The sequence below is a fragment of the Hemitrygon akajei genome, chromosome 19 (assembly GCF_048418815.1).
Source record: "Hemitrygon akajei chromosome 19, sHemAka1.3, whole genome shotgun sequence".
Classification (NCBI taxonomy): Eukaryota; Metazoa; Chordata; class Chondrichthyes; order Myliobatiformes; family Dasyatidae; genus Hemitrygon; species Hemitrygon akajei.
Genome location: NC_133142.1, coordinates 29402683 through 29417547, shown reverse-complemented (window position 1 = coordinate 29417547; position 14865 = coordinate 29402683). Strand labels below are relative to the sequence as shown.

Genomic DNA, 14865 nt, shown 5'->3' with positions numbered 1-14865 from the left:
TCCCCACATATTCATGTGTCTATCTAATAGCCTCTTAAAACCCACTATCCATCTACGTATCCCAATACTCCTGGCAGACCATTCTAGGCATTTGCTGTTCTCTGAATAAACAACATATTTTGCACAACCCCTTAAAATACCTTGAATGCATGACCTCCAATACAGACATTTCTATCCTGGATAAAAAGGCTCGGACTGTCTACTCTCTTTATGCCTCTCATAATTTTATAAACTTCAATGAGGTCGCCAGTGCCCCTGAGTGAAAAACCCAAGTTTATTCTACCTCTCCTCATAGCTGATATCTTTCTAATCCAGGCTGCATTCTCGTAAACTTCTTCTGCACCCTTTCCAAAGCCTCCGTATCCTTTCTGTAATGGGATAACCAGAATTACACACAATACTCGAAATGTCTTGTAATATCATGTAATATGTTATTCCCCCTGACTTGCATCTCATTCACCAGGACTTCTGCATTTCTCTTGTGAATTTGAAGTCTCTCTCCTCTTCTCTTTGCCATCTGACTGTCATGAGGAATGTGCCTTTAAGGCCTGACACCTTTTTCAAATTGCTGCACTACAAAGCATTGGCAGCTACACTACACTTAACCAGGTCAAGGACAGCACAAGTTGCACCTTACTGCTTCTTTCTGTGGGTAATGCTTTTGGAGTCTTGCTTTTGATGACCATGCTGTGGAGTGGAACCTGATTTATCACTAGTGCTAAAGTCAGTTACAGATCAGTGCATCGGACATCGAAATCTAAATTTTTGGCATCAGATATCAATGGTATGGTGGGGGAGAAAATCCAGAAAAGGCAAAACGCATTTCTAAAGGAGAAGTCATGCTCGACGCTTAATAAGAGTGGGAAACCAATTTAGTCCATTTATGCCCGGTAGCTCAGCCTAAGGGCAGAGGAGAAGACCAATCAAATGAAAAAGACTCAGAGATGAGGAATAAAAAGAACACGGTATGGGAATCCAAACCCACAAGTTGCATCTATATTTTTCAGAATGAACAAGAGCTAAAGCATCCATGGTCCACCCATGAAGTTATCCTGAGTTCAATCAACTATTTGAACCGGATTAAAATTAGGCGGATTTAACTTTCCATTTATTGATTGGAACTCCCATACTGTAAATGGACTGGTTGGGATAGAGTGTCTCAAATATGTTCAGAAAAGTTTCCTTAATCAGTATGTAGAGGTCCCAACTAGGGAAGAGGTGATACTAGATCATCTGTTCAAGAACAAGACAGGGTATATGGATGAGAGGGGTTTGGAGGGATATGACCCAGGTGCAGGTCAGTGGGACTAGGCAGAAAAATGGTTCGGCACAGCCAAGAAGGGCCAAAAGGCCTGTTTCTGTGCTGTAATGTTCTATGGTTCTATGGTAGATGACAGAGTTTTGTGTAGGGGAACTCTTTGCATCTAGTTTCAAAATATTTATGAAGAAGGATACGTCTGGTTGAGACACTAAATTGGAAAAAGCCCAATTTTTATGGTATCAGAAAGGATTTGGCAAATGTGGGTTGAGGCACATTATTTTCTGGCAAAGATGTACTTGGTAAGTGAAATTTTGAGAGTACAGAGTTTGTATGTTCCCATCAAAATAAAAGGCAAGGATAACATGTTTAGTGAACCTTCGTTTTCAAGGCCCTGGTTAAGAAAAAGAAGGAGGTGTATCACAGGTAAAGCCAAGAAGGAGCAAATCAGGTACTTCAGGAGTATGATCAATACAAGAAGGAAACCTGGAGGGCTAAAAGAAGACACCAGATTGCTCTAGCAGACAAGGTGAAAGAGAATCCCAGGGGTTTCTACAAGTATATTAGAGCAAAAGGATAGCAATAAACAAAATTGGTCCTCTGGAAGATCAGAGTGGTTATCTATACTGGAGCTGAAAGAGATGGATTTTTTTTTGCCGTCTGTATTAACTCAGGAGATGGACAGAGAGTCTATAAAGGTGAGGGAAAGCAGCAGCGAGGTTATGGACCCTGTACAAATTATGGAGGAGGAGTTGTTTGCTGTCTTGCAGCAAATCAGGGTGGACAAGTCCCCAGAGCCTGACAAGATATTCCCTCGGACCCTGTGGGAAGCTAATGCAGAAATTGCAGTGGCCCTAGCACAGATATTTAAAACATCCTTAGCCACGGGTGAGGTGCTGGACGATTAGAGGAAACCAGTGTTGTTCTGTTGTTTAAGAAAGGCTCGAAGAATAAGCCAGGAAATTATAGACTGGTAAGCCTGATATCGGCAGTGGGAAAATTATTGGATGGTATTCTAAGGGACCGGATATATAAGTATTTAGTTTTTAAGGGACAGAGTAAGGATTGTCAGCATGGCTTTGTCCATAGCAGGTTGTGTCTATAACCAGTCTTTGAGAGATATTTTTAAAGGAAGTTACCAGGAATGTTAATGAAGGCTTATTAATTCAGTGGATGTTGTCTACAAAGCCTTTGACAAGAGCCCTCATGGGAGGTTGGTTAAGAAGCTTCAGTCATGATGTGGTTGTAAATTGTATTAGACACCAGAATTGCAGGAAAAGCCAGAGAGAGGTAGTAGGTGGTTGCCTCTCAAACTGGAAGCCTATGACTAGTGATGTGCCGCAGGGATTAGAGTTGGGTCATAGGTTAAGGGTGAAAAAAGAAATGTCTAAGGGGAACATGAGGGGGAATTTCTTCAGAGTGTGGAATGAGTTGCCAGTGGAAGTGGTGAGTTCAATTTCAACTTTTAAAAGAAGTTTCACTAGGTACATGGATGGGAGTGGTACAGAGGGCTATGTCCTGGGTGTAGGCTGATGGGACTAGATAGATAAATAGTTTGGCATGTACTAGATGGGCTAAAGGGCCTGTTTCCTTGCTCTAGTGTTCTATAATTCTATTAAGTCCATTCTAGGGCATGGGCTACAACTGGCAGGTTTATTGACAGCTGAATGAACTTAATTCAGTCATGCGTCTAAAAATCTCAGGATGCATGAAGTTGATGTGAAGGACATTTGTTACTGAACAACTATGTAATAAGTTTTCCCCATGTTGCAGGGGTCATGTTTATGTTGAGGGATGGCAAAACAGATAAGTTTTTGTGGCTTTTGACATTTCAAAAATATTAATAGAAGTTTGTAACTACACTAAATATACAGTGTAAAGTCACATAATTGCAAAGTGCATTTCTGGTTTGAAAAGTAATCCTAATTTGCATGCTTTGTGAACAATAATGTTTGTGGCAATGTTGTTATGGAAACACAAATGGATAGTTTCCTTGTATTAAGATGTTCATAGAAAAGCACACCTAAGTGCTTAGAATTTTATGTTTGCTGTGAAATTAACTCATTCATGCAAACGGCTGATGAAAGGGCTGGCATAAGAAGTAAGTAACTGACCATGCGTAACTACTTAAATGTTTAGTACTCATAGTAGTTTTCTAAACTACTCATAGTTTAGAAAATTTATACCCTCTTAATAAATAGAAAACCAAACAATTTTAGTAAATTTTATTTTTAGAAATTCAGGACTTATTTCATTTTAAAACTCTTGCTTTCTGTAAGTTTGTTTTGTCTGTGTTACTACTGCAAGGTTAGTCTCACTTATGACGGAGATTAAGTAAGGAAGGTCAATTTTCTTCTCCAAAAGATATTGCTGAAGTACCTGGAGATTGACTAAAAGTTTATATTTTCATGGTCATCTTTACTTATGTTAGCTTGATTGATATAACTAATTGAATTTATATTGCTGAGTTGCTGTGGTGGGACTTAAACTTATCTCCCCAAAACTTGTCCAGACCTCCAGTTAACTTATCCAGTGACCAAACAATTGAAGCATTTAATCCAAATGAAATATGATAGCTTTTTTAAGCACGTGTTATTTGGAGTAAAAGCAAATTATGACAGAACTATCTTAAGAGGTTTGAGGAGCCTGACTGATCCACATCTGCAATCGTCTCCTACAGCTGTGGAGTTCATGATCTTGCTTTGAAACTGAAAAAGTGAGGAAATGCACAACTAACAGAAATGGATGCAGAAAGACAATTCTTCAAAACAATTATCATTAAAGTGCTTTCTTCTTCTACACCTTATGCTTATGATTTATTGTGAAACCAGTACAAATTTGTTCTATTTGAAAAGTATATTTTGCATTGTTTTTGTTATTCCATGTATTATACAGCAGAGTTCACACATTGCAACTTTGGTGAAGAAGGCTGCTTTATTAATGTTAATGAGAAGTTAGGTGGTTAGTTATTGAATAACGAGTTTCAAGGCAGACGGTATGTCATGGATGAGATCAAACTTGAAGAAAGGAGAGAAACTCCATTCATATGAGAAGATTAACATATGATCTAGGGCAAGATATTGAAGCCAGGAATTGGGAGTACAAATAGGACAAACAAATACTGCTTGGCTTAACTTCCTTGACCTTTGGATGATCTCAAGCTGTTTAACTTTATTCTTTGCTTCTCTCATGACCAAGAATTTATGTTTTAAAAAAAACATTACTTAGTTCAGAGTCAGAATCAGAATCAGGTTTAATATCACCGGCATATGTCGTAAAATTTGTCGACTTTGCAGCAGCCATACAATGCAATGCATAATAACAGAGACAAAAACATGAATTATAGTGTATATATATATACATATATATATTAGTTAAATTATGTTATTGTTGAGTGGCTCACCGAGCTGGCTTGTTAGCTTGCAGACATTTGTTACCCAGCTAGGCAACTTCATCAGTGCAACTTCGAATGAAATGTTGATGATCTACATTGTTCGTCTTTTATGTGTCCTGTGATTAGTCTGTTTGTGTGTCTGTGTGTGTGGGGGGGGGCGGTGGTATATGTGCCATTTCTATTGGTTACCAGCTAGCATGCACACACACAAAGGACTAATCACAGGAGTAGTGCAAAATAGTTATAAAAATATTGGAGTAAAGAGAACTATTGCATTGCATTATAACCAATGAAACAAGGCTGTTTCTGTGGTCCACGGAGACAGGAGACACAATTATCAATCTCAATCTCAGCCTGCATCTGAAGCACTTAACGGAAAAAGAAGTGTGCTAAAACAGAAATTTAAACACACGAGAGCTTCTCGGAGCTCTTTCAACTATGAAATCATGGAAGTCTCAGTGTAAGTATTTGGAGCAGTAATTTGTATACTAATAAGGTTACTGTACCTGTAACCTTAAAGTCATGATATATTAATCTATTGTGGAAAAAAACTGAAATTACACCATCACATGATGGCATTCTAACCATTAAGCATTTCACGAGAAGAGGAGGAGTAAATGGGGAGATGGAATGGAAAGTGAGAAGGGGAGGGGGAAGCGAAATTACCAGCAGTTGGAGAAATCAATGTTTATACTGTCACTTTGGAGGCTACCCAAACAGAAAATGCTGTGTTGCTCCTCCAACCTGAGAGTGGCCTCATTATGGCAGCAGAGGAGGCCATGGACTGACTGTGTGTAATGGAGAACACTGTGAACTGAGTCCAGCGATCCCAGTTCAAACCTCAGTGAAGCCTTAAAAAGCTGCTGCTGCATTGGACTTATAATTGTTACTCTGCGGCTCAGAAGGGAAGGAGGCAGAAGAGGTGAGCTACAGTGATAGGGGACTCAATGACTAGGGGAACAGACCGGAGGTTCTGTGGTCAAGAACAAGATTCCGGATGGTGTGTTGCTTCCCGGGAGCCCACAGTCAAGCACGCCTGAGCATTCTGAAGTGGGAGGGTAGGCATCCAGAGGTCACGATCCACAGCAGTACAAGTGACACGGGCAGGAAGGGTGACAAGGTCCTGCCAAGTACGGTCACGGAGTTAGGTGCTAAGTTAAGTGACAGGACATCCAGGGTTGTGATCTCAGGATTGCTACCCATGCCACATGTTAGCGAGGCTAGAAATAGGAAGGTAATACTGGCCAAAGAGATGCTGCAGGAGGGAAGGCTTCAGGGTTTTGTCTCATTGGGCTCGCGACCAGGGAAGGTGGGACATGTAGAGGTGAGAAAGTTTATACCTGAACTGGAGGGAGACAAACATCCTTGCAGGAAAGTTTGCTAGTGCTGAGGGTGGGGGGTGGGTGGGTGAATATTTCAATAATATTTGAGTAATAATGTAAATATATTGTTTGAGTAGACATTCTGTGTTTACATAATGCATTATTGGTTATATGTAAGAGTATGTGAATAGCATACATATCACATTGCTGCTTCAAACACACACATCTCGCATAATGTTACAACAAAGTTAAGACTCTTATTCCCAGACAGTATGTTTTCCTTTCAATTAAATTTTATGTTTTGTGTTTGATTGCACAAGTGATTACCAGACTATGTATACTGAGCAAGCTGAGCAGTATCTTAAAGCAAATGGAATAGCCAATGAGAAACAAGGTACAATTATGCTGAGTGCATTAGATGCCAAAGCATACAGTTTGCTTAGAAGCTTGACTGCTCCAACCAAATCAGCCAAGATCAGCTTTGCTAATATTTTGCAAGAACAATCAGAGCCAAAACTTTTGTTGATTTTAGGTTGCTTAGGATGCTTTAGGTTTCATAAATAAATCAAAAGGAGGGGGAGTCCGTTTCAGCATACGTAGCTGAATTGAAGTTGTCTGTTCAGTGATAGGCTTAATGATGCACTGAGAGATTGTTTAATTTGTGGAATCTTACAAGAAAGCATGCAGAAACAACTCCAAACTGAAGCGCAACTTACATTTTAAAGAGCAGTTGTACCAATGGAAACAGCACAGAGAGTTGCAATCGGTAATGAAATTACACGTGAACAAAACTGCCATGTCCAAACAGAAACCTGCCTGGTCAAATACATTGTGTTACTATTGTGGCAGGAGCTCGCACAAAACAAACCAATGCAGATTTAAACTTGCAGAAAATGTAACAGATACAAACAGCATGTCGAGCAGACCAAGATAAATAGACTGCACAGGGAGAGAAAAAGCTAAAAAGTCAAGTTGCAGTTTCAAAAAGAGCAATAATCTGCATGCTGTTGATGAAATATTTGGTAATGACGAGAGTGATGCAGACTGAGTAGCCTTGAGATTTACAATGTTAAACCTAACAACAGGCAAGCATATCATGAACAGGAGAAATTCTGCAGATGCTGGAAATCCAAAGCAGCAAACACAAAATGCTGGAGGAAGTCAGCAGGTCAGGTAGCACCTCTGGACATGAATAAACTGCCAACGTTTCGGGCCAGACCCATCTTCAGGACAAGAAAAGAAGGGGGAAGATGCCAGATAAAAAGGTGGGAGGAGAAGGAGGATAGCTAGGAGGTGATAGGTGACAGTCGAAGCCAGGTGGGAAGGAATGGTAAAGAGCTGGAGAGGAAGGAATCTGATAGGACGCAGGGAAGGAGGAAGGGATCCAGGGGGAGGTGATAGGCAGGTGAGAAGAGGTAAGAGGCCAGAGTAGGAAATAAAAGAAGAGGGGAGGGGGAGAATTTTTTTTTACCGGAAAGAGAAATCAATATTCATGCCATCAGGTTGGAGGCTACCTAGATGGTATATATTGCTCATCCACCCAGAGGGAAGTCTCATCATGGCGCAAGAGGAGGTCATACACCAATATGTTGGAACAGGAATTGGAATCGGAATTAAAATTTTAACAAACAGGGAGTTCGGCTTTTGACGGATGGAGCGGAGGCGATCAACAAAACAGCTCCCCCCCTCCCCCCCCCCCCCCCAATTGGCGGTAGGTCTCACCGATGTTGACGAGGCCACATCAAGAGCATTGGCCACAGTAGACAACCCCAGAAGATTCTCAGGTGAAGTGTTTGCCTCACCTGGAAGGACTGTTTGGGGTCCTCAATAGAAGTGAGGGAGGAGGGGAATGGGCAGGTGTAGCACTTTGGCCACTTGCAGGGATAAGTGTTGAGAGAGATTAGTGTGGAGAGAAAACTGGACAAGGAAATTATGGAGGGAGCGATCCCTGCAGAAGAAGGCGGGGGGAGGGGGGAGGCTAAGGTATGCTTGTGGCAGGATCCCTTTGAAGATGGTGGAATTTGTGGAGAATGACATGTTGCATGTGGGGGCTCATGGGTTGGTAGGTAAGGACAAGAGGAAATCGATCCCTGTTAATTTGGCAGGACAATAGGGTGGGCACAGATGTAAGGCAAATGGAGGAGAAGCAGGTGAGGACAGCATCAATGATGGAGGTAGGGAAACCCAATTCTTTGAAAAAGGAGGACAGGCAATGTGGCTTACACAGAACTGCATACCAGATTAATTAAAATGGAACTGGACACTGACAGGGAACTCCTCTGGGAATGATATTCTCAACAGTGAAATATAACAATCAACAAACCACATTGGGCTTGTATTTGATAAATACTCGAGAGCCAGCATTGTGGGGGTGCCTCATCCCAAGCAATAGAGTGAATTGGGAACAGTACCGGATGATGCCACAGCAGTGTTCAAGAATGGCATTGTAAAACTCAAACATATCAAGGGTAAAATAGTGTTAACTGAAAATACCACACCCAAGTTTTACAAAACCCATCCGGTTCCTTATATCACCCATGATAAAGTAGCCAGCGAGCTAGACTGCATGGAAGCTGAAGGACTTCTTTCCAGGAAATTTTTGAGTAGAGCCCATGGTCCATGGCAGTAGATCCAATAGCCAAGAAGAATGGAGATGTCAGGATCTGTGGTGATTTTAAGGTCACTGTTAACATAATACTGAAAGTAAATCAATACTCTTTAGAGGACGTCTTTGCAAACCTTTCTGGAGGGAAACCCTTCAGCAAAGTGGACTCAGCTGAGGCCTACCTACAGATGGGGATGGAAGAAGAGTCAAAAGTCTTTCTCACCATAAACACTCACTAAGGGCTTTACCGCTATAATAGGTTTATTTTTGGAGTTGCATCGGCATCTACACTCTGGCAGAGATGATGCAAGATTGCCTAGGCACTCAAATTTTTCCTGGATGACATCACTGCTACCAGAACGGATGAGAAGGAACATCTCCAAAATCACAAGACAGTGATAAAAAGATCAGAAGATTATGGGCTCAGAGCACAATGTGACGGTGTGAATTCTTTAAACCAAGCATCAGTTACTGTGTTCACACCATCGATGCACAAGGATTACACAAGTGTACAGAGACAATTCAAGCAGTCGTAGATGCCTCAAGATCAAAGGATGTGTCACAGTTATGGTTCTTTTTAGGATTAGTCAATTATTCTAACTGGTTTCCGTCAAACCTGTCTACTATGCTCCACTCTTTGAACTCATTACTACTGATCTGGAAGAAATGACAATGAACGAAAAGTGTGAGGTGGTAAAGGAAATGGTGATGTCAGACACTGTACTCACACATTATGATCCACATTGTCCAGTGAAGCTTACCTGAGAGACCTTCCCTTACGGGATAGCTGCAGTCATCTTACACATTAAGAGTGATGGAAGTGAATGTTCCAGCAGCATTTTGGGATGCCCCATCACATTCCCTTTCCACACAGAATAGCAGAGAGGCCTGGAGTCTGGTTTGGAGTGTAAAACATTTCAAACGGTGCTTGTATGTGAGAAAGTTCACCCTCGTTGCTGATCATCACTTGTGTCCATTTTCAATCCACAGCAGGGTGTTCCCACTAGCAGCAGCAGTACAACATTGAATTCAAGTGGATGATTAATCATGGAAATGCTTATGGATTGTCCTGTTTACTCTTGGAAAAGGAAATACCTGAAAAATTTACAAAAGAGGACATTTCTCAGTTAATTCTCCCTATACAGTAGAGATGATCCAAAGGGAAACTGGAGAAGACCCCAGACTTTCTCAGGATTATAAGTATCTGGAACCTGCAACATAAACTCCAATTCCCCCGTTTTTACCAGTGCCAGGATAAACTTGCCCTTGAAGGAGTTTGCCTTATGTGGGGTTTGGATCGTCCAAGCTTAAAGCTGAAGTGTTGGAGGAGTACATGCCAGTCAAAATGAAAGCGTTGGCTCGAGGCCTTGTCTGGTGGCCTGGGATAGATTATCAGATCGAGCAGCTCACCATGCATTATACAGAATGCCAAAACATCCAGGAGATACCAAAAAGAGCACTTCTCCATCCCTGAGAACAGCCTGTATTGCCCCAGCACAGGATTCATGTAGACTTTACTCAACCATTTACCGGCACAAATTTCTTGGTAGTAGTGGATGCAGCTACGAAGAGGCCAGATGTGTTCCCAGCAGTCTCCACCACAGCTTTGCACACTGTTGCTGTGTTGAGAAGCCTCTTGCCAAGGATTGGTGTTCCAGAACACTTAGTCAGTAACGATGGATCACAGTTTGTTGCAGAACAGTTTCAGTCATTCCTGAAAATGAATGAAATGAGACATGTTATTTTTGCCCTATATCACCAAATTATAAATGGCTTGGTGGAAACACATACTGCAAGCAATATCAGCAGAACACACCACACTGAGACTGAATCAGAAAGTACCAGTTTCCTCCTTGCATATCACAACGCAGCACGTTCCACAACCAACAAGTCACCAGCTATGCTGTTGTTCGGTCATCCCTTGTGTTAACATTTGGATCTCCTCAAACACAGTCTCAGAAGGAGTATGAAGACAAACAACTGAAGGGTCCTCAAACAAGGAGGGTTGATGTTTCATTCCTGGACAAACAGTGAAGACTGAATCTGATAGCATCCGGAGACAACACTTTGATCAGTTGAGGAGAGCAGGGTCAACTGTTAAAGAAGAAAGGTGGCCAGAACTGTTGGAACCACTTCCTGCAGTCCAAGAGTCAACTCCTTCAACCATCACAGAGGAGGTCCCAGAATCTGAGATTGTTTCACAGTCAAATGTCTCACCTGCCAGGCAGATTGATCCCCTTTATATGGAAAGATGTTATCCCACAAGAGTAAGAAAGTCCCCACAGTGATTAATCTTTATACTTATGTTTTTGTCATCTATATCAATTACCTGCATGATAATACAGTAATTGGGTCAGTAAGTTTACAGATAACACCAAGTTTTGGGGTGTAGTGGACAACAAGGTAGACTATCAAAGCTTGCAGTGGGAGGTGGAACAATGCAAGCAAGTGTGAAGTGTTGCATTTTGGGAAGACAAACTGGGCTAGAACTTACATGGTGAGTGGTAGGGCACTGAGGAGAGTGGTAAAAAGAGGGATCAGAATTAGAGACCACTAATTCCTTTAAAGGGGTGTCACAAGTAGCTAGGGTTGTAAAGAGAGTTTCTGGCACATTGATTTTAATAAATCAATGTGTTTTGTACAGGAGGTGGGACATAATGTTGAAGCTGCATAATATGTTGGTGAAGCCAACCTTTGAATACTGTGTGCAGTTCCAGTCCCCAACCTACAGGAAAGATATCAATAAGTTCGCAAGAGTGTAGAGAAAATTTACAAGGATGTTGCTCAGATTTGAGGACCTGAGTTATAGGAAATGGATAAGTAGGTTAGGACTTCATTCACCAGAGCATAGAGGAATGAAACCAGATTTGAAAGAGGTAAATAACATTATGTGTGGTATAGACAGGATAAATGTAAGCAGGCTTTTTCCACTGAGATTGGGTGAGACTAGAACTAAAGATCATGGCTTAAGGGTGGAAAAATTTTAAGGGTGCAAAAGGGATACTTCCTCATTCACAGTGTGGAATGAAATGCCAACGGAACTGTTGGATGTGGGTTTGATTTCACCATTTAAGAGCTATTTGGATTGGTACATCGATCAAAGGGGTATGGAGGGTGATGATCTGGGTGTAGGTCAATGGGAGTAAGCAGATGAATAGTCTGGCATGGACTAGAGAGTCTACTTTTGTGCTCTAGTGTTCATAATTCTATGTGGAACTGGGAATGGAGAGTGGATTTGAAATGCCTGGCTACCAGGAAATCCTGCTTCCTACATATGGAGCAAAGGTACCCTACAAAGCAGTACTCCAATCTTCGTTGGAGATCACTGACGTAGAGAAACTGCTCCGGGAACACTAGATACAGTAGATAACCCCGAATGGTTTACAGGTGAAGTGTTGCTTCACCTGGAAGGACTGTTTGCGGCTCTGAATGGTGGTGAGAGAGCAGGTGTAGCACTTGTGCCACTTGCAGGAATACGTTCAAGGAGGGAGATCTCGTAGCACTTGTGCCACTTGTTCAAGGAGGGAGACCAGTGGGGAGGGATGAAAGAACAATGGAGTCACCAGAAGTGCGATCCTTGCGGAAAGCAGAGAACTGGGGGTGGGGGGAGGGGGGTGGAGGAGCGGGAAGGAGGCAAAGATGTGTTTGATGCTCGGATCCCGTTGAAGATGGAGGAAGTTGAGAAGAATGACGTGCTAAAGTGGAGGCTCATGGGGTTGTAGGTAAGGACCAAAGGAACTCAATCCCTGTTATGGCAGTGAGAAGATGGGATGAGGACAGATGTCTGGAAAAAGGAGGAGATACGGATAAGGGCAGTAAGAACTAAACAACAACTTTTCAACACGAATCGTTCCATTACAAAATGCTTATATTTCTGAACAACCCTATCAAAAAAAAGTCTTTGAAAATGTTTGATAAATTAAATCTCTGCTACTCCATTATGAAACTATATCCGTTTTAATTTTAAGATATATTGGAGGAACCCAAGATATTTATCTTCAGTTTTCGATCTGAATGATAAAGTGGTTAGCTCGATCAGCAAATTTGTGGAATTCTCCAAGATCAGGGGTATAGCAGACAATGAGGAAAGTTATCATGGCTGGAAGAGGCATTTGAATCAGCTGGAAAAATGGGCTAAAAATGGCAGATGGAATATAATGCAGAAAAGTGTGAGGTGTTGCACTTTGGTAGGACCATCTAGTGTAGGTCTTACACAGTGAATGTTAGGGAACTAAGGAGTGTGGTAGAACAAAAGGATCTGGGAAAATGAAGTCCATTACTCATTGAAAGTGGTGTCACATGTAGAGAGAGTTGTAAAGAAAGCTTCTGGCCCATTGGCCTTCATAAATCAATGTATTGTGTACAGGAGACGGGATGTTATGTTGAAGTTGTATAAAATGTTGGTGAGGCCTAATTTGGAGTATTGTCTACAGTTTTGGTCACCTACCTACAGGAAAGATGTAAACATGATTGAAAGAGAACAGAGAAAATTTACTGTGTCTGGAAGGCCTGAGTTATAAGGAAAGATTGAATAGGTTAGGACTTTATTCTTTGTAACATACAAGACTGAGAGAAGATTTGATAGAGGTGTACAAAATTAGGAGGGGTATAGATAGGGTAAATACAATTTTTCCTCTGAGGTTGGGTGGGACTACAACCAGAGGTCAGGGGTTAAGGGTGAAAAGTGAGAAGATTGAGGGGAACATGGAGAAACTTCTTCATTCAAAGACCCATGAGAGTGTGGAATAATCTGCCAGCACAAGTGGTGCATGCAAGCTCGATTTCAATGTTTAAGTGGTTTGGATAGGTGCATGGATATTGGGAGCAGGCCAATAGGAATAGGCTATTTAAATGGTTTTGAGTGGACTAGATGGGCTGAAGGGCCTGTTTCAGTGCTATACTTTTCTATGAATCTACTTCAATGTTCTTCTCACATCTGTCACGTCAAGGTGTATTTTAGATTTTGCAGACATTGCAGAAGAGGGCTAGCAGAATGTAACATTGTTTTGCAAGTATTAGGATGGAAATTTTCTTAGGAATTTTTACAATCAGCTAAAATAACTTCAGTGAATATCCAGAGGGAAAGCCAATTATTGCTGGAAATCAGATTCTCAGTTAAGCTGCATTAGTCAATAGGAAAATCTAAGAAACTCCCAGATGTTAAGTATAGGTTTGAAAGAACCTTCTATTTTCAAAACACAAATAAATATCAACCAGATTGAAATTTTTAACAAGACTGGTTTTGGTTCAGCTGGATTGATCATTTGGTGAATCATGAGGGCAATACTCAGTAACATCTTTAGACAACGAGTTCAAGTCAGAGTAAGTTATTTATTTTCATCTTATCACACTAAGCTATGTGGTGCACATTGATTTACTGTGTTTATTTGAAAGAGAAATGAACAACCTAGATTGAAGTGGTTGTTTTCAATTATTAATTAACTATTTATATTGATATTTAATGGGCTACCATGGTGCTTGTGCTTCACTGAATCAAATGGTTGGATAGAAAATTCCCAGAATTCTTCTTAAATTGGACACGGTTGTATTCTTCTGTTTGCTTTGGCCCTCAGGAAACTGCATGGCTCAGGGATGGGTAAATGATGTATGCAATTCCTTGGTGAACTCAATGGTCATTTCCCAATCATTTTGCCACTTGTACATGTATCATTTATTCAAAACAGAGCCATGTTTTGAGTACATTGCAAAGGTTTCTTAGCTGCAAACCAACTGAAACAAGAAGATGAACACGAATACTTATTTGAGATCTTTATCAGAAAATGTAATATTGCCTGAGGTGACACTTAGCAATAGAGTTAATTTGGACTTAAACAACTGCAGTACTTAAACCTTCTCCAATCATTTTGAGCAAAGTAATGTTTTTTACAAACCAGCATATTATTTGGAAGATGAGGGAAAATGTCTAATATTTGTACATCTGTGCACTTATAATGCTATTGTGACACTGTAATTTCCTTTGGAATCAATAAAGTATCTATCTATCTACCTAAAATCATAATCCAGCCTCAGACTCAGCGCCTGTTTGAGGAACCTATTCTAATCACTTCATTCCTTTTCACATTTCCAACCATTCTAAGTGTTAGTTACATTTCGGTAAACTTCTCTGACGCTAATAACTTTCTGCTAAATCCCGGTACAGCGGAAAGCGGCATTTACAACAGCTCTGAGGTATTGAGTGTTTTGCGCTATCCAAGCCTCATCAATTATTAAAATCAAGCCTACTAATTCAGTATAAATAAGTTCAAATACCTTCTCAGAAGCCAAC

The 14865-nt window shown here is 41.0% G+C and overlaps 1 long non-coding RNA gene across 1 annotated transcript in view; it reads right to left on the bottom strand.

Annotated features, from left to right (window-relative positions):
• LOC140741855 (uncharacterized) overlaps nt 1–14865 on the bottom strand; it is a 240286-nt gene that overhangs the window by 181801 nt on the left and 43620 nt on the right. Inside the window, exon 2 of the long non-coding RNA XR_012102144.1 lies at nt 9341–10293. This is a non-coding gene — a long non-coding RNA (uncharacterized lncRNA). The remainder of the gene's footprint in view (nt 1–9340; nt 10294–14865) is intronic.